General features: G+C 43.9%; 1 protein-coding gene and 1 long non-coding RNA gene across 25 annotated transcripts in view; both read right to left on the bottom strand.

The window, feature by feature from the left end:
• celf2 (cugbp, Elav-like family member 2) overlaps positions 1-25294 on the bottom strand; it is a 218868-nt gene that overhangs the window by 111415 nt on the left and 82159 nt on the right. The window lies entirely within an intron of this gene.
• LOC132956628 (uncharacterized) lies at positions 10848-13879 on the bottom strand. Its single transcript, XR_009666052.1, has 3 exons — positions 13735-13879; positions 13103-13260; positions 10848-13057 (listed from the first exon to the last, which is right to left on the bottom strand). It is a non-coding gene; the product is annotated as an uncharacterized LOC132956628 (long non-coding RNA).

Genomic DNA, 25294 nt, shown 5'->3' with positions numbered 1-25294 from the left:
TGACTACTTGATGCACCCTTTTCAAAAATGTGCAAATTGAATTCTCACTTAGGCCACAAGCACATTTGAAGACTTTTTTTTTTTGTAGGTAGGTCCAAATGACGATGAAAAGACTCTTACATTTTAATAAGCGACTTTCACAGGTTGTTGCATTTTTACATTCTGTCCATTCTTGTCCAGACTCTGCCGCACAAAACAGGACACACATCTGAAAAGTAGTGATGATGTCAGCTGCCCCGCAGCGAAGACATTTGAGTCACAAACAAGCTAACGTACACCACATGTGTGTTTTGCAGATGACTGCAAAACTCTTTCAGGTCTGGAGAACCTGCAGCCATCATGACCGCATTGAGGTTACAACTCCTGAGAGTAAGCAGGAAATTAAACAATATTTATGCTCCATATGCCTCGATTTCCCACAAAACCGAATACTTCCTCTGTTACGGATACTCCGCTTGGCTCTGCATTGTAACTTTGAAGTACGCATGCATGACAGGATGGAATTCATTTAAGGTCTAATGGTTTTAACCTTGGGTCAATCCTTGTAAGCGAAAACACTCAGTGTTGAATTTTCTGTGGATGATTCCCTTATTTGAAGGCTTTATATGCGGAGGGAGCCTTGGACTTCTATTTTTATTGTTGTGGTATCAAATCAAGTATCTATATTTTGAATTTAACTAGCATCATATCTAAGCTTAAAGGCTTTATATGTGATTTTTTGATCCAGCAGATGTCGCCCTTGAGCACCAGCATGAAACCAAAACAACTCGCGCTGCATTGTTGTGTTAGCATGCTAATGCTAGCGATCTTTATTATGCTCGTATCTTCACACTGCATGTAAATTTACCTGAAATGAGCGTGATCTAGAAACACAGTTAAGCAGTGAGTACAGTATGTTATTCTTCTTTTCTCTAGTCCCTCAATTAAACAACTTTTATACACGAGGGGAGGAGTCAGCCGGCCGTCCTGGCGATGTAAACAAAGTGAAGATAGGACTCTGAAAACTCTGAAAACATCACAGACAGTGGGACTCGGGTGTTACACCCATTGTAGACAGTCATGACTCACAGAGTTATTTTCAGAGGATATACTTGATTTCTACATTTAAGTCTGAAAAATCACAAATAAAGCCTTTAAGAAACGATTGGGTATCATGACTACAAACACAAATCTGGAAAGATGTCAACCTCTATGATAACTTATTGAACTTAAGAGGCGATGACAACCTAAGAGTCCTTACCCCGACATTGTTGAAAGTCGTCGTTTCACTGAATCATCATGGTCTTTTGAGGCTAACGATTGTGGACAAATTGGAAAATTTAAGTCTCTGCTCTGATTAAATCCTTGCTATGTGGTTAGAGAAAGCTGGAAACCAAATGTGAACTGTTGCCGTTCAGCCTTGGACACCAACACACACGATCACTTCTGACTTTCACTTGATGGAAAACAGAATTCTCAATAAAGACAAGAATCTGCACAAGCTCATTCAAAACCTTTCAGAGTATTTTGAACATGCGTCTGCTGCCGATATTAAATCAAACAAGTCTTCTGCCTCCGACTGACATCTAAAAAAAAAAAAAAGTGGAATCTAGTGGTTTCTGAAGAACTGCCTCACATTACAGTTTGATACCATCTCTTTCAGCGCCTCTGGGCCCTCCAATGGAATCTGTTACAACTGCTGTGAATCAAATGACTACAGCTGCCTTACTCCGAGAGAGAAAACGAGCTACAGAAGGTGGAGTCTTTGAGATCTAATTGACTGACAGTTAAAAAAAAAAAAAAGGTTGGGATTTTTTTCAACCGACAGTCTCAAAACGTGGCTGTGTGGCTGCAAGGTCGTCTTTCAGGGAAAAGTGACCTCAAGGTATGAAAAATTGGGACCAGATGTAAAAGAAAAAACCTACAGGAAATCCCCTGTTAAGAGTGTTGGATTACTTTTAAACCGGGGCCTTTAAAGGGATTATTTCTTGATCCAGCAGATGTCGCCCTTGAGCACCAGCATGAAACCAAAACAACTCGCGCTGCATTGTTGTGTTAGCATGCTAATGCTAGCGATCTTTATTATGCTCGTATCTTCACACTGCATGTAAATTTACCTGAAATGAGCGTGATCTAGAAACACAGTTAAGCAGTGAGTACAGTATGTTATTCTTCTTTTCTCTAGTCCTTCAATTAAACAACTTTTATACACGAGGGGAGGAGTCAGCCGGCCGTCCCGGCGATGTAAACAAAGTGAAGATAGGACTCTGAAAACTCTGAAAACATCACAGACAGTGGGACTCGGGTGTTACACCCATTGTAGACAGTCATGACTCACAGAGTTATTTTCAGAGGAGATACTTGATTTATATATTTAAGTGTGAAAAATCACATATGAAGACTTTAAAGCATCATCATAGAGGTCCTCAAGGTGGAGGGATACCTTTGTTGTAATAGTAGAGGGCTGTGCATTCCCACTTCATGTACGAAGGTGTAAGAATTTCCGCATCAACACTAAGTGTACGGCGCTCCCCGGTTTGGTTTCAATGTGTGTATGTGTGTGTGTGTGTTTGAACAAAGAGAGCATTCCCTCGCCAACGGATCAATACCTCGGATCCATTCTGGTTTGTTAAGAGTAATAGGCATGGATTTGTGGAGAGAGGAAAAGGGAAGGGGGGGCTGATTTAGACCAGGCTGCACCGGACCCATTTACTTCTCAGCTACAGCTAACGGGGTTTTCTCCTGCCCTCCAAAACACTTTGTACTGCCATCACTGCGCTGTATATACGGCGGAAGAAAAATTACCCCCATTATGTAATCTCTATAATGATTCCTATTGAGAAAGCAGAGGCTACAACGGGCGGTACAGTAAATTACACTAAACACCATTACTCTTGACAGCTCCTTTTGAGTGTGTGCGTGCACCTCCTGTACTGTGTGTGTGTGTGTGTGTGTGTGTGTGTGTGTGTGTTTGCAGGGTGAGGGAATGATTGAGTGTGTGTGCAGGAGTCGCTCTCACAGTGAAATTAAACTGGGGCTCAGGTGAGAAACAGAGCACAGTGAGAAGAAGAGGAAGAAGGAGAAGAAGAGGAAGTGGTGAGGAGTTAAACACCCTAAGGACTTTGCAGACGATGTAGAATAAGCCTGTCTGGGTTAAAGAGGAAACTGAGGAGGGTGAGGGGGGAGGGGGGGGAGGCAAAAAGAGAAAGGGAACAGAGGGAGCTGACAGGGAGATTGAGAGATGGCGAGATTGATGGCATGTAATGATGAAACGGATGGAGGACGAGACAAGAGAGACGCGGCATGTCAGAGGCCATTACTCATCGGCGGCGCACACACTCAGACGCACACAAACAGAGCGAAACGCCACCCAAGGGTGCCGCGGGAACTGTCTGCCACCCGCCGCCTCTCTCTAGTCCTCTCACCTTTTTTTTTTTTTTGTAATCGTCGCCCTGTTCATCCCACCCTCCTCCGTCTGTGCCTCCATCTTTTCCTGTCGTACACACTTCAGAGTCTCTCTTTCTCCTGAGGTTCATATCGAATCAGATCCGTCGGCGAGCTGTGAACGCTGTTGGTGTCGTTTTACATTTCAAGCGGAGCGGCGACGGACAAGATATTACAGACTGAAGAATTATCAGATGACTTGAACTGATCTGAGGCCACACTTTCATCCTGAATGCGAACATTTAAAGCCTTGTTTAAAAACGCTTTGAACTTGGAAGCTCTGATTTATAATTAGATTATCTCGACATGTCAATATTATGCAAGAACTGTTGACCTCGTATAAGTCCCATAACTTGACCCGTTGACTCAAAGTTTGTTGTGAATGTGTCTTAAGCCTCTCTGTGTGTGTTTTAGACGTTGACCTGTTTCATAGAGCAACATTTTCAGTAATGAGCACCCGCTAATGAAAGGTCTGCAAAGACTTCTGGGAAAACCTTCTGATGCTCCCCTGAAGTGTGAAGACACTCATTTCCATTTCCATCATCCCTACAGTCAGCCGCATCAGGTGTTTGCTCGAAGCCTTTTTCATTCACTTGAGGGATGCAACTAATCCTGAGACACAGGATAAGAGGTGTCAATACATTCATATCGAGGACTTCCTGTTAGAGAAACATCGGCAGGCAGACCACATGTGAAGCAGATTCTGCAGGGTACCTGTTATCCTAAAGCAGCCACCAGAGGGTTCCTTGAAACAGGTGCTAAAGTGTACTTTAATCAGGCTCTGTGATATACTTTAAAGCTGATGGAGGGGCCTCGAAACAACCAGGGTGCTTGTGAAGAGACTCAAAGATAAACCTAAAACCAGCTGGTTAAGAAAACATTAAAGGTCCCATATTATCCTCATTTTCATCTTTCATGTTTTCAGATTTAGGGCTCAAAAGACCGTTTCAGCTACTGTCTCTTTAAGGCCGCCCTCCCTACGTTCCCACTTTTTTCTGATTGGCCAGCTCTCTTGAAGCCTTCCAGTTTGCAAAAACGCTGCAGGGCTGCCAGTGGAGGGCTGTCAGAGAGCCTATGTAAAGATGTTTCAACGCCCTATACGTAGAGGCTTGAAACCCTTAAATGGTGTTATCAGTATGATGTGCAATACTTCAGCACCCTGAGCTCAACCCTGCCAAACACTTTTTGGGATGAACTGAAACATGAAGAAAGTTTTCGGTGTGAGGATGAAATTGGAAAAGTCCCTGCAGACACGTTTCCAAAAAAACCTGCCGGAAAAAAAAACTCCCCGACAAGTGAGGCTGCTGCAGCTTGCAGATTAATGGTTTTGGAATGAGACGTTCAATGACCACATATGGGTGTTAAAAGTTCAGGTGTCCACATTCTTTTGGGCCGTATATAGAAAGCAACAAGAGCCGACACACAAAGTGGCAAAACACTGCAGGAAGGAGCTCCTGTTAAAACAACTTGTTTTCATTTGAAAACCACTGAACTGGTGTGATATAATTCAGGTGTGTCTGTGCAAGTTATGTAGCACTAGTGGTACAATCATGCAGACCTGAAGTGGACACTGTGCTGCTCTGTGTAAATGCCTCTTTTTTTCTGCTGCTGCTGCTGCTGCTGTGTAGGCCGTTCAAAACGAGCCTCCGCTCTCTACTAAGCTGCATTCACTAAACATCTGCTTAACATCCCGCACACACACCGCTTAATACAATGAGCCGATATGCTGAGCGACGGAGTGTGTGCGCCGCGTCCTCTCTCTCTCTCTCCTCTCCCCGCGGAGGCTTCAAACGCATCGCGCCTAATCAGAGAGGGAGGCTCGGCTCATACCGCCGGCTAGCGCTGCATGCTAATCCTCTGCAGATGAAGACGCTAAGCTAAGAGCAGGCTGACAGCCATGTGGAGGGGAATGGCAAAGGAGGCTAATGCTAACTGCTGTGTCACTGCTTCCCCCCCCCCCCCCCTTCCCTCTGCCTTTCGTTTCACACAAACACACACACACACACTCCTCAAAGCTCTGTGCGTTTGGGGTATTTGTTGTCAAAGAGTATTTGGTGACTTAGCGAGTGTGTGCAGAGAGACTAGCCAACGACAGCTGCATTCAAAAGCCTTCAACGTCAGTGTGGCCAGCTGAGATTTGATTTGGCTGTGAGCATCTGTGTGTGTGTTTCTGCGCCTACGGGCGTGTGTGTGCGTGTGTGTGTGAGGGAATTTGACAATAATACTAACAAGCGCCCAGAGCCCAGGCAAATGTGGGAAGCAAAGACAACCTTTCAGAATAAAGTTAGCGCAGAGTTCACTGAGTTGTTGTGATTGTTGTTGTGTAGCGGCATGAGGTTAGACGGGGCCACGGACGTCTCATTAAAAAAAAACCTCTGGAACTCTTCCTCGTTAGTGAGCGTCTTCATCGTACGGCTGCTAACTGCTAACTGCTAACACACACACAGGAGTGATTTGAGAGCGGTCCAGTTTAAACACACTTGTGTGAGTAGGTAAACACAGCCATCGGTCCGTTAAGTGTGTCAGAACATCTGTGCGCCCGCCTTAAGATTTTTGGAGAGGAAAACCACCCACCTCAGGGGGATCATAGTGGTTACACACACACTCACACACACACACACACACACACACACACTAACTGGCTCTAGTTGTGTGAAAGCACCCCAGAGAAACATAAAAAAATAAAATAAAAAAAAAAGGCTGTAATGTCCGCCGGTCAGAAAAAGCACTTACAAAGAGCTGCCTGCCAATCACGGCACAACCACAGCCGCCGTTAATGCCCACCGCTGTGCCCACTCGCCGTCAATCACGTCTCCCCACCACACCCACCGCCTGACAACCTGCAAAACGTCTCGCAGCACCCGGGCCAGCGCTCCTAATTACAAACCGCCGCTGCCAAGTGCAAAAACACTAACCCTCCGTCGAGTGGAAGCACAACGAGACTATAATGCAAACTGCCTCCGGGGCTCCACATCCAAAGAAATATGAACTCAAGTCCAGGACATAAAAAAAAAAAAACCCTCTCCTCACCTCACTCCCTCGGCCCCCCCCCACCCCCCTCCTCCCCCTCTGACACATAACATCCCATTAACGAGGTGTCACCACTAATATTTAGGACGTTAATTTGCGCCGCTCCCGAAGCCCGCTTTGATCCAAACAGAGTGTGACAACTTTAATGGCTAAACAAAACAGAGGACAAACAAACCTAAAGACCTGCTGCTAAATCATGGTGGGGAGGTCTGCGGGGAGAGACAGCTTTTTGAAGTGGTGGGGGAAAACAACAAAAGGAAGCTGTTTTTTCATGTGGCCGCGCCATCATTACGCCAGGCGAGGTGAGGCCCAGGCCTAATTAAGGGCGCCGGGATTGATTGAAGTGGTGTTCTTCTTCTACCTTCAGACTTGTACAGGGAATACGAGAAGAGGAAACATGAGGGGAAAGGGGGCAATTTAAGAAAAGGATTTGAGTCTTGGGGTTGGGACTACTTCAAATTTAACAGACTCTGCTGTCAGAAAACCTCATTAGCGGGTACGTTTCCCCGAAAGGATGCGATACGATATATATTCAAAGTGCAAAATTCCACCTGAGACCTCGTCCTTAGAAAACTGGACCATGTTTTGTATATAAGAGATGGACACAGCGCTTTTTGAAGAATTTTGAAGCCAATGCAAAGCCGAAAACTTGCATTGTTTTAATGACCAGCAGGGGGCGACTTAATTGTTTGCATAAAAGGTAGACTGAAAAGAAAGCCTTTTCTCTTTTTTGTTATTTCATATTTTTAGAGATTTTATAAATAATCCTTCAATAAAGCTTGATGTACATTTTTTAAATTCTGACTTCCTGTGATCTACAAGTCGCTACAACTTTACAAGCGGACATGCAGCCATACATTTTGCTTGCTCCCTTTTCCTGTGATAAAGAGTACGTTTTTGGTTGTTTTCTCGACCTATTGTTGTTGTTGTCATCTTGAGATAAGAACTCCGGTTATCCAACGGTAAGAAGTGAATTTCTCAAGATCGAGATCATGAGGTAAAGAAGTCGAGATCTTGGGGAAAACAACAGATATTTACGCGTTATCAAAAGGTAAACAGAGGCTTCCAAAAGGCCCTAACAGATTGCAGGTTGATATCAAATACAATCTTTCTTTTTTTTTTTTACAACCGATGGACATCAACCTGTCAGGATTTTTCTGCACAGTGAAGTTAAAATGCTTCACCTGGTGCTGCAGCTTCACGATTAGAATTAGCGTTAGCTTCAGGGGTTACTGGAATCAATTAGCTCGTCAGTGGAAGTGCTGACAAGGTGGATTTAGGGTTAATTTAGGTTATTTAAAGACAGTGAGATACTGATGAATGCATGCTGCTGGGAAAAGACACCTTTTAGTTCTTTTTTTAAAATACCAAACGTCTGTTTTGCATGGAGACAGAAAAAAACACCACTTCTTCCTCTCTCTCTCATCCCTCACTTCTTCCCTTTCCACCGGGTTATTCTCGAGAACGGGGGGGGGGGGGGGGGGGCTCCTGTCGGCTCCCACCAGCACTCGCTTTCTAAACGACAGAGGTAACCCTCTTATACGAGCAGCCACTGTTAAAAGCATGTCATTTTCTCCGGCTAATGTCAAGTGGGAACAGATCAGAACAGGCAGGGGGGAGTTAATAACGCCGCGTTCTCTCCTCTCGCCCGTCTCCTCGCTGCCGTGAACTCAAACTTCCTGCCTGACCCGCGCTGCTGTGAATAGCAAGTAATCACCTGGGTTGACCTGTTCTCCGGCTCCGACTGAATCACACCGTCTCTTTTAAAAAAAAAAAGCCCTGACTCATGATAAACGAGTAGGATGGTGCTGCGGGGCACTGACATCTTTTCTTTGCAACCTTTTTTTCTCCAGCTTTCATCTTGACGTATCGTATTCTCTTTGTTTTATTCCACAGCTCTTGTATATATATATATTCCTTACATGCACCCGCAGCTCGGTCGCAATTATCCTGTAGACATACGAGCCACTCGTTTGCACAGAAGCCCAACCACACACACACTCTGACTGACTCCTCGTATTGATCCATACATTAGCAGGTTGTTGAACAACCTCGAAAGAAGTAAGTGGCAGTTTGATTGCCCTATTCAGACATGTTTCAGCGCAATCAAGCTGTCTAACACTCTATGGGCTGATTAGAATCGAGGTAAAGCAGGATTTAGGTAGAAATACAGAAATCACACTTTCTGAAGTCTGATATGAGTGTCCTTGAATAGCTAGACTGATGAAAGTCTGTTTCCAATAAAGAAAAAAGAGCGATGAAAACAGATTAAAAAGGACTAAAGCAGAAGGAACTAATCAAAGGTAAACTAATGGCAGCTAGCAGCGTGCACCTTTTGGTAAATATTCAAAATAAAACCTCAAATAAAACATCTTTTAGAGGACACACTTCATGTCGGAACACATCAGCTCTCTTTAAAAAAAGAAACGTAAATGAGCAGCTAGCTTTTCCAACATTTTCACCCCATGGATGCTAACGCTAACGCTAACTACACAGACTGTCTCTGAAATGTAAATCATAACATCGACGCAGTTGTATTCTAGGGTTCTAGTATCCACATCATCAAATTCTCCATTTTAAAAAAATCAGATCAAGACAACATCCTTCGTGCTGATGGGAGAAATAAACCCAGCTGCCCCACAATGCATTGCTTCAGCTGCTTCTGAAAAAAGAGGCCGAGGTCCGTTTCATCCATAACCAACGGAGCCCATCAGCGGGGAGAAACAGCATCTCTCTGTATTCCACTCATGCCCCCCGTGCCCCCCCCCCCCTCCTCTCCACTGCAGAGGCTAGAGGTCTGCACACACTGTGGCTCCACTCATTACCTTGCCGCTTGGATACCAGACCCCGATTCACCCTCCTGCTAACACACAGATGCATTTGCACCCACACACAACACCCCCCCCCCCACCCCCCCACCCCTGATTAATCATCTCTTTTTAACCCCTGCTTGTCTGCAGAGTGTTACACCTCCTCGCAAGCTGGGAGAACGAGACGTGATCCTGATTTTGATTGGTATCTTCCCAGCTAGCTCTGACATTATTTGACCTCACCTGGTCGGAAAACATCAGGGCCCGACTGATACGGGATTCTTGGGGCCGATACCGATATTGGGGAGAGAAAAAAATCTGATCCCGATATATCGGCCCGATATCTTTCTTAGATCTATGTTCGATCTGCAGAGATAGATAAACACATTTATTGTGCTGATCCCTCAAATGCAGTTTTCAAACACTTGTGGAAAAGATTTATAACAAAGACGAGATGGCCACTCAACTGGAAAGTAACTGGAGAGTGATGATGCTTGTTGTAATCCATATAGCGCCCTCTGCTGGTGAAAGAGAACTGCTGGTGTAACGCAATGAAACTCAAATGAAATGCCATCTGACTGGTGAAAAAATCGAGTAATATCGGCACATATCTGCAAAAAAAATAGCCGATACTGATAGTCACTCAATATGCTAATATCGGCTGGTTGATAAATCGGTCGATCTCTAGAAAATATGCACTTTAAATGGCTTTAATACTTTTACATTTATCCAAAGAAATCATTAAAAGTATAGTCACCATTCCCCTGTAGTACATCATGTTGACAGAACAGGATTAATAGTTACAAAAGGGCCGATATCAGACCTGTATGTAAATGATTTCAATGTTTTCCGCAGCTCTAAAAGAATATTAGCCCCGCTGCTCCTGAGCTCGGCAGCAGAATGGAGCGCTGTGACACCTAACCGTGATTTACGTTTCCACTATTTTATCCTATTTGAGCGAGGCTGGAGGTTGCAGACATTTATTATTTTGCAAAACAAAGTAACATTTCTCTCCAGCGGGGAGGAAAAAAAAAACCCAAAAAAAACAACAACACCATAATGCACAGTGACAAATCTGTTATTCCCTCGTCTCAAATTCTTTCTTTTCTGTTTCTTAAAGCTGCCAGATGATTGCAGCTACGCTCGGCGGCAAGCGTGTAAACAAGGTCAGAGGTCAAATGGAGCACAAAGAGAACCTATATTTCATAGAAAACTAGGCAGCTTCCCCTCCCTATGCTGTGCAAACCCAAGCCTCCAGATTTGATTTAATATACGTGATGTGACACTTTTTTTTTTTTAAGGCCATTGCAGAGATATTAAATTAGTCACTGAATATCCTAGCTCAAAGATTTTTTTTTTCTTAGCTCCAGGTATCCCCGTTCCTCAAATGAGTTCTTATTTGAATGTATGACTTCCAGCTGTGAATGAGAAAATGTCCTCATATCCGGGTGAAATCCGCCCGGCTGCTGTCACAGTGTCCTGGGAGTTTCTTCATTATTCACCGTCTGCAGAGCTGGCTCCAGGATTTGTCTCCAGATAAAATCATCTCTACTCTCTCTCTCTCTCTCTCTCTCTCTACTCTCTCTCTCTATCTCTCTCTCTCTGGAGGTTTGTTTACAGAACAAGTTGTTTAAATACACATATATCTGAGCTGCACTGAACTCTATTACAAACAGTCGGTCCAGTAATTCTTTAAGATGGATTTTCTTCTTCTTCTTTTTTATTCCAAGTGTTGAAACAATGAGTCACTTAACAGAGAATGTGACGGTCAATGAACCTTTTACATTTCATTTACGGAGCGATGACAAAACGATGGATAAACTGTGTAAATGTCATGACTCACTGACTGACTCAACAGATTATGTTGTTAACATGTAAACTGAACTCCTGTAGAAATCTTACTTTTGCTCCAAAACAAACCATCTGCTCCCACTTCTTGATATCGAGAGTTTACATTCCTTTGCTCCGTGTCTGATCGGGTCATAAACGATCTCAAATATTAAACAGGTCAACAGGCCGTTGTCATAGCGACAGGACAGGCGAGCAGCACTTTTCTTCTCAGTTTACAGCGAGCACTTTTCAAACGCTAGGTGTCAAGACGTCCTACACAGCCTGACCTAAAAAGCATGCGACGCGGGGCGCTGGCGGCTCAGTGGTTGGTGCGCGCGCCCCATGTGTGGAGGCTATGGCGGCCCGGGTTCGAGTCCGGCCTGTTGCTCCTTTTTCCCCACATGTCATTCCCTACCCTCTCTCTCTTCCTGGTTTCCGGCTCTGTCCACTGTCCTATCTCTCCATTAAAGGCACAAGAAGCCCAAAAATAAATAGTTAAGCATGCGACGCAAGCGTGTGCAAATGAAGTTTCCTGTTGGAGCGCCATGCACGCCATGTCCACTAAAAGTAAGAATTTAAACGTTAGAACTCGGGGTGTTAATGTGATTTCAGGTGCAGAAAAAGTTTGGTTTGAAGAAGTATAGCTGAGGTGTGTTTGCTCCACACTAAGTTTTTCTCCTCCGCCTCACTAGAGTCTGTATTCCTCCGTTAGCATCCCCTCATCCCCCCCCCCCCCCCTCCCCCCCCGTCTTCACTCTTTAGTCCGCTGTCCTCTCCGGTTTCACTCCACCTCACTCTCCCTCTTTTTTTTACAGAGACCATTAGGCTTAGCGGGGCCGGCCAGCCCGGGTTAAACACACATAACCCCCCCCCCCCCGCTCCGGCAAGTGGAGGTAGAGGCATCTCAGAAATGTTCACACACACACACTCACACTCACACACACACACACACACACACACACACACACACACACACACACACAGGTGTAGCTTTAAGAGCAGTGATTGCTGATAGAGAGAAGAGAGAAAAAAAAAGACAACAAGAGAGGGAACGAAAGGATTGAGGGGGGGAGAGAGAGTTGATGGATGGGTCTGCTTTCCAGGTCACTTAGGGGGCTCCTCCCCCCATGTCTGACTCTCTCCCCAGGGTCACTATTACTGGGCACTCACTCACACACACACACACACACACACACACACACACTCACACACACACACACCAAAACACGGCACCGTATCAGCGAACAGGTCGTACCACAATGGGCAACATCGATTTTACAATATAAACTAATGAAGCAGACCAAACTCAATACAAAGAACACACACACACACATACACAGGGGGAAGCATGTACACACACACACACACACACACACACACACACCTTGTAACACATACCAACAGCGTCCCTTTGTTCCTATTCAACACACACACTGTAATTGCTGATGTGAAGATAAGTGTGTACATTACCGAAACACAAACCAATTATGTTCCCGTTGTAGCTTTTCTCCTGCTCGCAAACAAACATGACTGCACACACAGACATGCTAAAACACACACACACACACACACACACACACACACACACACACACACACACACACACACACACACACACACACACACACACACACACACACACACAACTTCCAGGCCTTGTCTGAAAGAGAGAGAGAGTGTGTGTGTTCCCTTGAGGCGGTGTCTCTCCTCCTCTTCCTCTCTCTATTTCCTTGGTGACAGCTGTCATCCTGTCAGGCCTATGGCAGCCCCATTCTGCTCGCTGACACGCCACACACACACACACCACACCACACCAAACCACACACACACACACACACACTACACACACACCAACCCCTTAAAACTTAACAGCCCTGGCAGATCCAGCTCTGAATCTCCCCAACCACTAGTCAGCTCAAGCAGACCGTCGCGGAAAACGCTGAACTCCCCTCCTGCAGAGCTAACTGGCTAAAGCTCCTCTTCTGCAGGAAGAAACACAAACATCTGACAGGAACAAAGTAACCACTTGTTTGCTTTGAAGCACCCACATTAACTGGAAAATCAGTCAATATGCACACAGGAATATTTCCTCTGTGTGTATGTAGATGGATCCAGAGTGGTATTAGCTTAGCACAAAGACTGAAGCAAAGGGGAAACAGGATCAGCCCTATGTTCCCAAATTCCAACCCGGCTTTCCAGAGGTATTGATGCACTCGCTAGTCAATGCGAGGCCTCTGTGCTACTTAGTTTAGTTTGTTTATTTGAAAGGACAAAGTGCACTTACATTAAATATTTGCATTAAACAAAGAGATGGGCGCACCAGATTTAGCTGAAATCTTCATTCCATCTGTAGTCCATTGCTACTGGATAATAGGTTGGGTGTAATTGGCTACCAAATTGGGAGAAAGGGGGAAAAAAATCTGATACAAATTTATGAAAAAGTAAATGTGGGAACATAGGCACGCTCCAGGGGAAACAGCTAGCATAGCTTCATTGAAAGGCAAAGTAAAAGGCATCTTACAAAAAAAATGCTAAAAACGCTAGATTTGCATTTAGCAGAAATCTGCTTCATCGGCATGATCTAGACTTACAGAGACATTAAAGGGATACTTCACCCGTTGAAACATGAATCTGTACTGACATTGGGTCATATATGTAGAAATGTGAAATACATTTTGAAGTTGGTGCCTTCTTGGACGAGAAAAGACAGACAGTGTTTCTTTTGGCTCATGTGGATGAAAGACAACAAATCCCAGAATGCACAGCACCGCAGGCCACTCCCACTAAGGTCCGATTTAGGGTCAGAAATACTTTTTTAATCCCAGAGGGAAATTCGATCATTACAGTTTCAATATGGCGGACGTTGAGTTTGGATTCTGGGAGTGAGTTCCCGCCCACTGATCTGTGATTGGTCTGTAGCTTCAGTGGTCGAAAATATGAGGAACTAACGTTGTAGTTTCACCCCGCTAACCACTGGAAGCTCCTTTTCAGACTCAGAAATACAAAGATTTATGAGGGCGAAAATGAGGGCGGATGCACGACCATTCAAAAACACTACCAGGTTTCTCATGATACAAAGATTAATGCTAATGGGTGAAGCATCCTTTTAAAGGTGCTGTATGCAGGACTTCATGCTACAACCCGATCCCAGAACAGCCTTCAACCTCAGACGCCGTCCTCTTTGTTATTTTCTCAAAATATCTCCACAGAGACGGTAAAACTAAAATATCGCCATTTGGCAGCTTCGATTCCAAAACAATCCGAGGTTGGCCTTTTAACAGCAACACATCGGTGCGATTCCTCGTCTGTAATTCTACACCACGGGCCGACACAAAACCTGCAGCTCAGACACATTCCGGTCATGTCCACATCTAACTGCGAGCATGCCAAACACATCACTCGGGCCCCGCGCTCAGAACACTGACCCCAGAGCATCTGAAACCTGCTCTTTACAGCTGTTTGAGATCCACATCACTCCGCCCAGTCTGGCCGGTAACAGAGCTGGCTTTTTTAAAAGACCCCAGGAGGGACTTTTTAGTGGCACGATGTATCCATATCTTTGTGTCAGTTAAAACAGCCGCTCAACCGAGTTAATAGACTCTCAAGGATTTCAAGAATGAACAAGCAAAAGGTTCTAAATATGTCAAAATCTTCTGAGCTCTAATCCGGGTTTGTGCATCGATATCGCCTACATTTGTTGGTTATTTATTTTGGTGGTAAAAAACAGGAACTTGAAGAAGTAAAGTCACCTTTTTAGGAGTTTGTAACAGACTTTTTTTTTTAGTTATTTCTTTGAAGAAGTCTCACATATCAGTGAATTTAGACACAGGTCCACTGGTGCCTTCATGGTTACTTTAGCTCATTTAACATCTCAGTCCACTCCCTAAGAGTCTGTAATAGATTTAACACAAGCTGTCTTTTCCAAGCTACATAAACAGCGAGTGAGTCGACTGTAAAGATCTAACCTCTTCATTGTGTACGACGTGCATATTTATTTAAATTATCACCAAGAAAAGAAAAACACAAAATGAGTCACACCTTCTGCAGCTCTGTTTCCTCCACCTGACTCACAATCTTTACATATGAAGGTACACTATATGACTTTAAAAGGGAAACATATACACGTAATAAACAAACACAGATGCTCATATGAGCAAACACACACTCACACACACACTCACACACACACACACACACACACACACACACACACACACACACACACACACACACACACACACACACACACACACACACACACACACACACACACACACACACAGAGACTGTTTGGCAAATGGCACCCGGTCGGAAAATGTAATTGCTTGAACTTTAGAGAAGCGACTTGCAGCTTCTGAAAATACCCAAGAGAGCCATCAGACCAGTGTTTTACAGCACACACACACACAGCAGAAACACACACACACACACGCACACACACACATATGGAGTACACACACACAAACACACACACATAGAAAACCCCGAACCTCCCTGTCAGCAAGTGCAGTACTTTAAGTAGTAATAACTGCTGTAGCTGTTAGGGTGAGGAGAGAGAGGAAAAGGGAGGAGGGATGGGGGAGTCTGGAGAGAGAGAGAGAGAGAGAGAGAGAGACAAACGCAGGAGGAGAGAAGAAGAACAAGCAGCTCTAATCTCATCATCAGTCTGGATTTGATTCTCCTCAAAGCCGGGCAGCTCAGATTTAAGGAAATGGTTTGTGAGTGTCGATAATTCTGCAGTTAAAGGAGCTCTTCTCTTCTCTTCTCTTCTCTTCTCTTCTCCTCCTCGCACTGTGGGCACTTCTGCACACGCCGGGAGGAATATCATGAGTGTGAAAAATGTTTGTTATTAAGTCATCTCTAAACCCTGATGATGTCATAGTGATGTCATCATGGTTTATGGTCTCAGTTGTATGTCTTATCTTATCTCTTATGGACCTATTTTGGGGCAAAATGGACGACAGAGACGTGTTTAATTAATTAATATAATTAAGGGCGGTGCCATCTGTGATTGGAAAGTCACTACCATGCCAACTTAACAAACAGGATTCAGATTGAGCTCAGTGTGTCCATCTTCTCATCCAAATATGGGCATCTTGGGAACCAAAAAAAAAAACCTTGCAGTGGTCAAAATGTAAGGCTTTAAAAAAAACTGAGTGAGAGACACAGTAGCTCTAACCACTTGTGATCAGAATCAGAATCAGATTTATTGTCCAGGTATGCTTACACACACAAGGAATTTAACTTTGGTGAACTGTGCTCTCTTATGTACAGGTACAACATTAAATATCAACAATAACATAATAAGAAAAGACTAATATTTACATAAATATGAAACAATGCAAAAGATGCTGAAGTAACATGATAAGTAAAATGCAGTTATGTGACAGATGGGTCAATTAAGATGTCAATTACAGTATTTACATAAATAAGTGTGCGTATATTGATCATTTAAATTCAATAATATATATATACATGTATGTATATTCATAGTGACGGTTGGTTTTAGAGTCATGATCCTCTGTTTTATCTTGGTTGAGGTGATTCTGTTTAGTGTCTGAAGTAGATTCTATTCATTGTGTCCCAAAGCCATCGTTGCTCTGCAAACATGTTGCTACATTCAGTGGTTTGTGTTTGCTAATGCCTCCTCAGAGCTCCACAGTCAACACATTAAAGAAGTTTGCATACAGGTAAATGGATGTTCCTCTGAACCAGGACCCTGGGTCACTCTATGAATCCATTCTAACTGCTTTAAATCTATAAGCTACCACATCTGCCCTCCTCCACAAAGCTCCCGCAGAAAGTGTGTATTTTATTTTACACTCAGGAACTAGATTTCCAGAAAGTACTGCTTCACAGGCTGGACGTTAAAAAATAACATGCTTCAGTTTTTTTTAAACTGACGGTATCACACGTCTGGATGAAAGCGCACTAATCTGGAAATCCCGTCAGAACACGCTGGAACACACCCGCCCGGATACACATTAATCCCTCGTCTACCCCGCTGGTGTTTCTAGGAACATGTGCACTGTTTGAACCATGAGGGATACTATATTGTGTTTCCATGCTTGTAAGTGTTTGAGTGCAAGCATGTGTGTGTGTGTGTGTGTGTGTGTGTGTGTGTGTGTGTGTGTGTGTGTGTGTGTGTGTGTGAGCGTGTAAGCCTCGGGCTGTCCCCTCAGCGCTGCGTCTGTATCGACCTGCTGTTGGAAAACCGGCCTATGCTCGGACATGTAGGCCAGGGAGTCGATAGGGACATCAGAACGAGGGCAGGCGTCCAAAACGGCATCACAACGTGCCCAGAGGCCGCGCACACACACACACACACACACACACACACACACACACACACACACACACACACACACACACACACACACACACACTGTATACAAACAAAAACAAAGGCTTGGCCATTTTTTTTTTTCAAACAGGCCCTGGATGGACAATTTTTAAGTCCTCCAGATGGTGATTCATGTGGAATCTGTCTGTAATGGTTACTTTATGAATTTAAAGTGTTTCAGTTTCTACCTTTTTTTTTTTTTTTTTTTTTTTTTTTACTTCCTGTGCATTCATTGGTCCAAAGATGCTCGTTAGGCTAATTGACTTTAAATTACCCGTAGGTGTGAATGTGAGTGTGGCTGGTTGTCTCTATATGTCAGCCCTGTGATTGACAGACGATCAGTCCAGGGTGTAACCCCGCCTCTCGTCCAATGACAGCTGGGATTGGCTCCAGCCCCCCTGTGACCCCAAACTGGAAAAGCGTTAAATAAAATGAATGGATGTGGGGTCTTAGACTTCTATTTTTATTGTTGTGGTATCAAATCAAGTATCTATATTTTGAATTGAACTAGCATCATATCTAAGCTTAAAGGCTTTATATGTGATTTTTTGATCCAGCAGATGTCGCCCTTGAGTACCAGCATGAAACCAAAACAACTGGCGCTGCATTGTTGTGTTAGCATGCTAATGCTAGTGATCTTTATTATGCTCGTATCTTCACACTGCATGTAAATTTACCTGAAATGAGCGTGATCTAGAAACACAGTTAAGCAGTGAGTACAGTATGTTATTCTTCTTTTCTCTAGTCCCTCAATTAAACAACTTTTATACACGAGGGGAGGAGTCAGCCGGCCATCCGGGCGATGTAAACAAAGTGAAGATAGGACTCTGAAACTCTGAAAACATCACAGACAGTGGGACTCGGGTGTTACACCCATTGTAGACAGTCATGACTCACAGAGTTATTTTCAGAGGAGATACTTGATTTATATTATATTTAAGTGTGAAAAGTGTGACAGCTGTACAGCAGACCATCTTCAGCTACGGTGGCCCATGAGGGGAATCAAACCCATCCTCGCTGACAGCTGCTCCACTCAATCACTCAGCCACAGGACCACCCTGTTTCTGCCACCATATCAGCGAAGCCGCTTGACACATGACTCCATCGAAGTGCAGCAATAATGTGTGAAAACAAAAAACGATGTCTCTGGGTTTTGTTGAAAACGAGGTTTGTCTTTCTTTCTTATCAGGCAGTGGTTTTTGATAACTGGGGAGCAAAGTCGCCCCGATAAGTTGAGTTGAAATCATTGTGTCTGGCAGAGAGAGAAAAATAAGACTTCTTGTTCTAAAGCGAGACATTTTTTTTTTTTTGTCTCGGAAAAACTGTAACTCCAAAATACACCTCGAAGAAATGTCAAGAGACAAATAAAACTGCAGCTCGATAATAATCTATATCTGATTCTCGACAGTACGTTCCTAAAGCTCCACTCCAGTGAATCCTTTTTTTTCATCTATTTTTATATTTCATAATCAGTCCCTTCCAAAGTTATACAACCACACTGTTTGAACACATCTATGGCCAGATGACTCAAATCTGGGCTCAAAATGAAGATGTATGGCGAGAGAGGAAACAGGATACATCTTCCTCCAAGTTTTTGCTACTGCACTTTCATGAGCTGACACTGCTATTGGACCTACAGTACATAAAAGGTCCAATATGTCAAATATTTACTGAATTAAATCCTCCTTTAAACACATTTTTTTACTGATTGGGATGAAAATTTGGCTGCATTCCCAACATGGTAAAAGAGGCGGGACATTTCCGAGAAGCGTGCTGAGCAACTGACCAATAACGACAGAGCGGATCGGCAGACCAATCAGAGCAGACTTGGCCCTCGTGGGGTCTAACAGTGTGGGCTCAACAGAGTGTAGCTGACGGACTCAGAGCGGAGAGGGAGCAAGGAGGAGCAGTACATGAAAACAGACACTTTTTAAGAACTTTAGCTATTGTGAACATACAAAAGTAGGAACATAGATTAAATATACAAACCCCAAAAAGGGCAGAATATGGGCTCTTTAAAATACCTCTGAAGTCCGAGAGTGAAGGAACTTACACTGCAGAAAATATCAGAATTGACTTCAGAGTACAAATCTGTTTCCAGCCAAAAAAACAACATTCTGTGCTTGTAATGATCTATTTTTGAAGGACTGCATAAAACATTTGAAGTGGACTCTTGGGCTGAACTAAACCAAGGTGATAATTTTATGTATCAGCCGGTTACATCTTGGTGCCGCCGCCGCCACCGCCTGCCCTACCTTTGAACCTGCACATCAGACGACTGTTTTCAATTATACAAATTAGGCTGACTTAAGAGGGGGGCCTTGATCACACTACGCATCCTGACACGCCGAGAGATCACACAAGGCCGAGCATCCCCGAGTGGGGAAATGGTCTGGGACGTTGTGAAATAGATCTATGCTGAGGGAAATGAGCCAAACATGTTGAGATTGCTGCGATGCTCCTTTAAGGTTCTTTTCTCCCCGCTTGTGTTAATGCCTTCAGTTTCCTCCCCGTCTGCCAAAGCCATCACGCCTGTTTGATCTGCAGCAGCAGCTTGGTTAGCCCCAGCATCCTTCCCTCACCTCCTATAGAGGTTGCCCGCTTCTTCTTCCTCTCCCCCTGCCTCGTGGCGGGTTATTACAGAGCGTAGCACGGCACCGCTGGGCGCACAATGCATGCACGGATGAGCAGCTTCACTCAGCAGACACACTCGTGCACACGCAAGCATTACAACATCTATCTGAAGGAAAAATGCCCCCGAAAATGTACCAGATGTTTTGTTGTTTCATGTACAACAAAAAGCTCCTCTTGTTCCCTTCTTAAAAAAGGCTCAGGCCAACAGGAATCAATGCCTCAAAAGAAAGACACCTCATGTTTCGGCTTCTCAGTGGCAAATTACAGCGCCCTAAGCGGCTGCGTTTGAAGGAAGGAGAGTCATTCTGTGTTCTCTCCTCTTTGGAAAAGAAAGGGGGGAGGGGGGACCTGGCTTTTCGGGGGGGGGGGGGGGGGAGTGAGACGCCGATGATGCAGGTTTTAGTGAGCCATTATCACCACGCCGTGCTCCGACCTCCTGTCACACACCGCATTGTGTGAAACGACTGATATGCCCACCTGTGCCAATTCACCAGGGGCAACACTGAATACAGGCACTCAGAGACTCCACTGTGATGCAACATGACAGCTCTAAGCCAATCAAAAGCCAAACCCTATGTGAACTATGTCAAATATCGTGTGCATAATAGGAAGCATCTTAACAGTACAAAGAATCTCAATTCAATGACACAGCTAAGTTGCCCTCTCTCAGCGTTTTTAAAGACCTAGTGTCCAAACTACCTCAGGAAGGAAATTGCAACTGTTTCACAATGTGACTTCATTTAAATGGACATGGTTTACATGAGTGAATATGTCTTTCGGTGTCTCGATGCTACTATTGTTAACTGTTAATATGTTTATATTGACCTCAGTCTCAGTGGGTCCTCCCTCCTAAAATAAAGGATAAATAAAAAATAAATAAAACATTTCAGCTTCTACGTTTCTGTGGAACAGGTTTGAACTCAAGGTGATTCAAGTTTCATTCATTAAGTGATTAAATCTGAGATCCAGCTGAAGAAAGGTCATGGTTGTTTTTGCTTTTTTTACATCCTGAATGAGAATTATCCAAAAGCCAAGTCAGTGTGCAGCCTTGGGTGTACAGTGTCGACCACAATGGCCTATTTTCTGCTACAGAGTTTAGTTTAGGGACATAAATAATCTATTTTACAGCATTGGATGTTTAGCATCTGTGGAGGTAGTTTAGCTCTGTTACAAAACAGAACTAGGTAATGGCACCTGAGCTATCAATTAGCATTGCATTTATAGCTTAAAGGATCAATCAGGGCATCAAGTAAGCCTGTGTATGCATTAAAGGAGCGATATGTAACTCTGACACCTAGTGGTTAAAATGGGTACTGCAGTCTAAATTCAACACATTTTAGAGAGCTGTCCCCCTCCTCTTTAGAGTGGATGCTCACACAGGTCACCATGTGGTGGACACTGAAGCTTCAGTGTTTATCCAGCTCTGCATGGGTCTGTAAACCTTTCTGTGTTCTAACCTCTCTCCATTTTTCAAAAGCATCTCCAATATTGATCCTAGTTTGAGCACGTTTCTGCTCGTGGAGCTTATTAGAAACATGCAGAGGCTTTTTAGGTCGGGTACAATCACTTCTATCTGAACCACTTCTCTTGACCGCTTCCATCGCTGCAACACCTGTTGACCTGATAACTACTCTCATATCTGGCAAACCGAGGGGCGTCCAAAACGGTCGTGCAAGGGGGCCTTTAAACGGCCTATTCAGTAGATATCTCACATACTTGTCCTTTATGTAACTCTCCATTCAGTTACAGATTGAATATCATCAGATGGAAGTCCTTCTTCTTTCTCCTCTTACGACTCAAACAAGTTAAACATTCTGTTCAAAGCTGAAGTTATTCACCATCACTAGAAAAGTCAGGCCAATGTCAGTAAATCTGTGATTTGCAACACCTCCACAGTCTGGGGGCAATGCTCCTAACAGCATAATGAGCAACGAATGTTGACTTTACTCTCACTCAGATTTCAGTGGATGCCTATTAAGAGTCAAAAACTTCGATATGACACATGCATTTCAATACTTTCAGCCAGATTTCTCGTTTTAAAAACCAGCTTAGAGGAGGAGATGGTATTGGTTTCTGCATGCTCTGCTGATCTTTTATAGCAGCCCGTTTGCTCATCTAAACATTGGAAAATGCACGACAATCTCCCTGAGGTGGATGAAATCGAGGCGAGCGGTTAATATCACAAAAACACAATTTTTTTTAATGCTCTCTCTGCCCCACACTCCTACACAACATCCCCAGGCAGCGAGGTTGTCTCTCATTACATACAGTAGCGCCTCGACACCCACACACACACAATTTACAGTCCGTCTCCCCCCCTCCCTCTCTATCACCTGTCATGTGACACACACACCAGGCATATAGGGGACATACATGAGTTCATATGATACCAGCTCAGCATGTTACATGACAGGAAACAGGCCCTTAAAGTGGCTGCAAATACAGCAGAGGGAGGCTCCAGTGGACGTTATATCATTCCACCAATGGCAAGCTGATGAGACTTTTCTTTAAAATGACATGTAAGCAAACTCAAGTTGCTCATGCTTAAAATGAGCAAGATCTACAAGCAGGTAAGAGAATTAGGAGCAGGTTTTTTGGGCCGTTATTGTAGAGATAAGACAGTGGATAGAGTCGGAAATCAAAGAGAGAGAGAGAGGGAGAAAGGAGCCACAGGTCGGATTTGAACCCGGGCCTACAGCCTCCATATGTGGGGTGCACACATTAATCACTACGCTACCGGCGCCCGAGGAGTGATAACTTGAAATGCACTATAAATAGCACAAAAGCAATAATTAACTGATTAAACCTAGGAGAGAAAATTAATTGCAATTTTTGGATAATCATTGTATGGATTCATTTTCAGGCCAACACGTCAAACATTAACTCACAATGATTTTCTCCCTTATCGTCAACCTGCATGAATTAAATACTTAGAACAAACATCCAATAGGTGGAGGCTGCAGCTCATAAATACTTGTTTCTTTTTCTTTACAGTTGAGGTTTCTTTTCCTTCCCTCTGGTTTGAGTTATTTGGACTTGCCCTCTTTTACTGTAACTGGACAGTTTGGTTAAAAGTAACAGTGACCAGAGGAGCTTTTTTCCCAAACGTTTTAACATTTTTTGTACTCTCAAAAAAAAGCTGTGAAACGAGAGCAGAATTAATGAAGAGCACCTTTACACTGACTTCACAGCTAAGGATACAAAAATACAGATAAAAAATGGCCTCAGGTACAATGCATTGGTGGATACTCGTCCTAAGTGTTGGACTTAAAAAAAAAAAAGTCAAACTTTGGCTCCTTTTTACACTGCTCGCCCATCTCTAAACCCCCAACCTATCACCTGCGGGGCTCTGCACAATCTTTTTCTACCTTATAGATATTTTTCCGCCGTGAAAATTGCCAATTTACAGATATTGAATATCAGCACAAAATATCATCAGTCAGCAGCTTCAATTTGAAATACTTGGCATCGGTTTCTGCCTTTAAACGTCCATTGGACCCTTAGGCATGGGGAAGGTAAATGGGTGGGTGTTGGGGGGGGAGGGATTGAAGGGGAGCGAGGAGCGAGATGAGGCCAATTGGATTTCAGCAGGATGTAGGAGTGGAAGGATGGAGGGAATTCTGTGGCATAAAGGGGAGGATAAATTAAAAAGTGGAACTGTGGGCTGAATGGATGGATCGGATGAAGGGCAGATAGATGACGGTTTAAATGGATGATTGGTGGCATGGGCACCGGGAGCGAGAGTGTTTATGTGTGTGTGCGTGCTCTCCAGAGGTGCAGATTAGATCACTGTTATGACTGCACAAGCCCTCAGGACACAGAAGATAAACATCAACAGATAACCTACACATTTATTCCCACCTCTCTGCACCACACATCCTCACTTCCTGCCTCCATTTCCTCCCCCTCTGATTCAACACCTCCTCGCTACCTTCATCCATTCACCATCAACAACTCTTCACCATTTCCTACTCCATCCTTCTTTCCCCGTCCTGCCCTCTCTAACTACATCTAAGAGTCCCGGGGCGGTGCACTAGATCACCCTTCTCAATAAACCCGTCAAGAACACACACACACACACACACACACACACACCATCTCCCCTTAGCTTTCCCAAACACAATAACAGCAACTCTGAACGCCCCTCCCAACAATACTCCCATCGATCACCTCGCTATCTGGAACACACACATCTATCACTAGCGGGGAGTTTAGCTCAGTTTAGCACTGACTCAGAGCACACAGAGAGACTTATTCCTCTGCTCTATGGGCGACAAATTTGTTGTTCTTATTTAAAGCTAAGCCACCATCTTTTTTCAAACCCTATCCAAGTCATTTTTGATGCCAAACACAATCGCCAACTATGACTGATTCAGCAAATTATGTGCGTTAGATAATGATGCACTTCCATAACCAAATACATCTGCATGTTTTTCTTTTTAAACTTTACAAATACATACAGCAAATGTTCTTTATATATCGTTGCTTACTATCCAGAGGTGCAAAACTGACCCTAGAGGGCCACATGGATTGTCGTATTTTTGATATGTTTGTATTTGAAGGTTAGGAGTGAGAGTGTTTTGTTAGCAACATTGTCAATGGAAGCCCCAACGTTTGGTAAAAAAGGTCAGAGTTCTGAAAATACAGTTGGTGAGAAAACATTTCTAAAGGTTGAGAATGTGAATTTGAAACCGGTTCCTTGTGATGTAATGTATATTTGTATAAAAAAGCACACAAAGTTCGGCTGCTCATACAAAGAATCTACTTCCTGTGTTAGCATGCAGCGCAAGAACCACCTTGGATATATCATTTTGGTGTCAGTATTGACATTATTTGACCAAAGGGGCTAATCTCTAAAAACTGTATTTGTCCTCAAAGCTCTCGAGGTGTGTTTGCTGCGAGGAGAGGAAAAAAGGTAAAAGGTAACGATGGTGGTCTAGTGAGAGCAGAGAAAAAAAAAAAGACCTGTAACAGAGAGATTGTGCGAGTCGGACTCCACAGGGAGGAAACAGGCAGGTCGCCCGCCCGCCCTCCCTTTTGCATTACAATTCATTCTCTGTGCGAGTCAAGGTTAGACCTGACAGCTCTGCAGCTGTGTACGAGTGTGCTCACGTGGATGTTTTGCAGAAACCTATAGAGTAGATGTAAATGAAGACAGCGAGACTGCAAAAGAGAGAGAGACTAGAGAGAGAGATTTACGGGTAGGGAAGTACAGTCTGTGCTC

Source organism: Labrus mixtus, chromosome 22, assembly GCF_963584025.1.
Source record: "Labrus mixtus chromosome 22, fLabMix1.1, whole genome shotgun sequence".
Lineage (NCBI taxonomy): Eukaryota > Metazoa > Chordata > Actinopteri > Labriformes > Labridae > Labrus > Labrus mixtus.
This window is presented reverse-complemented; position numbering and strand designations above follow the sequence as displayed.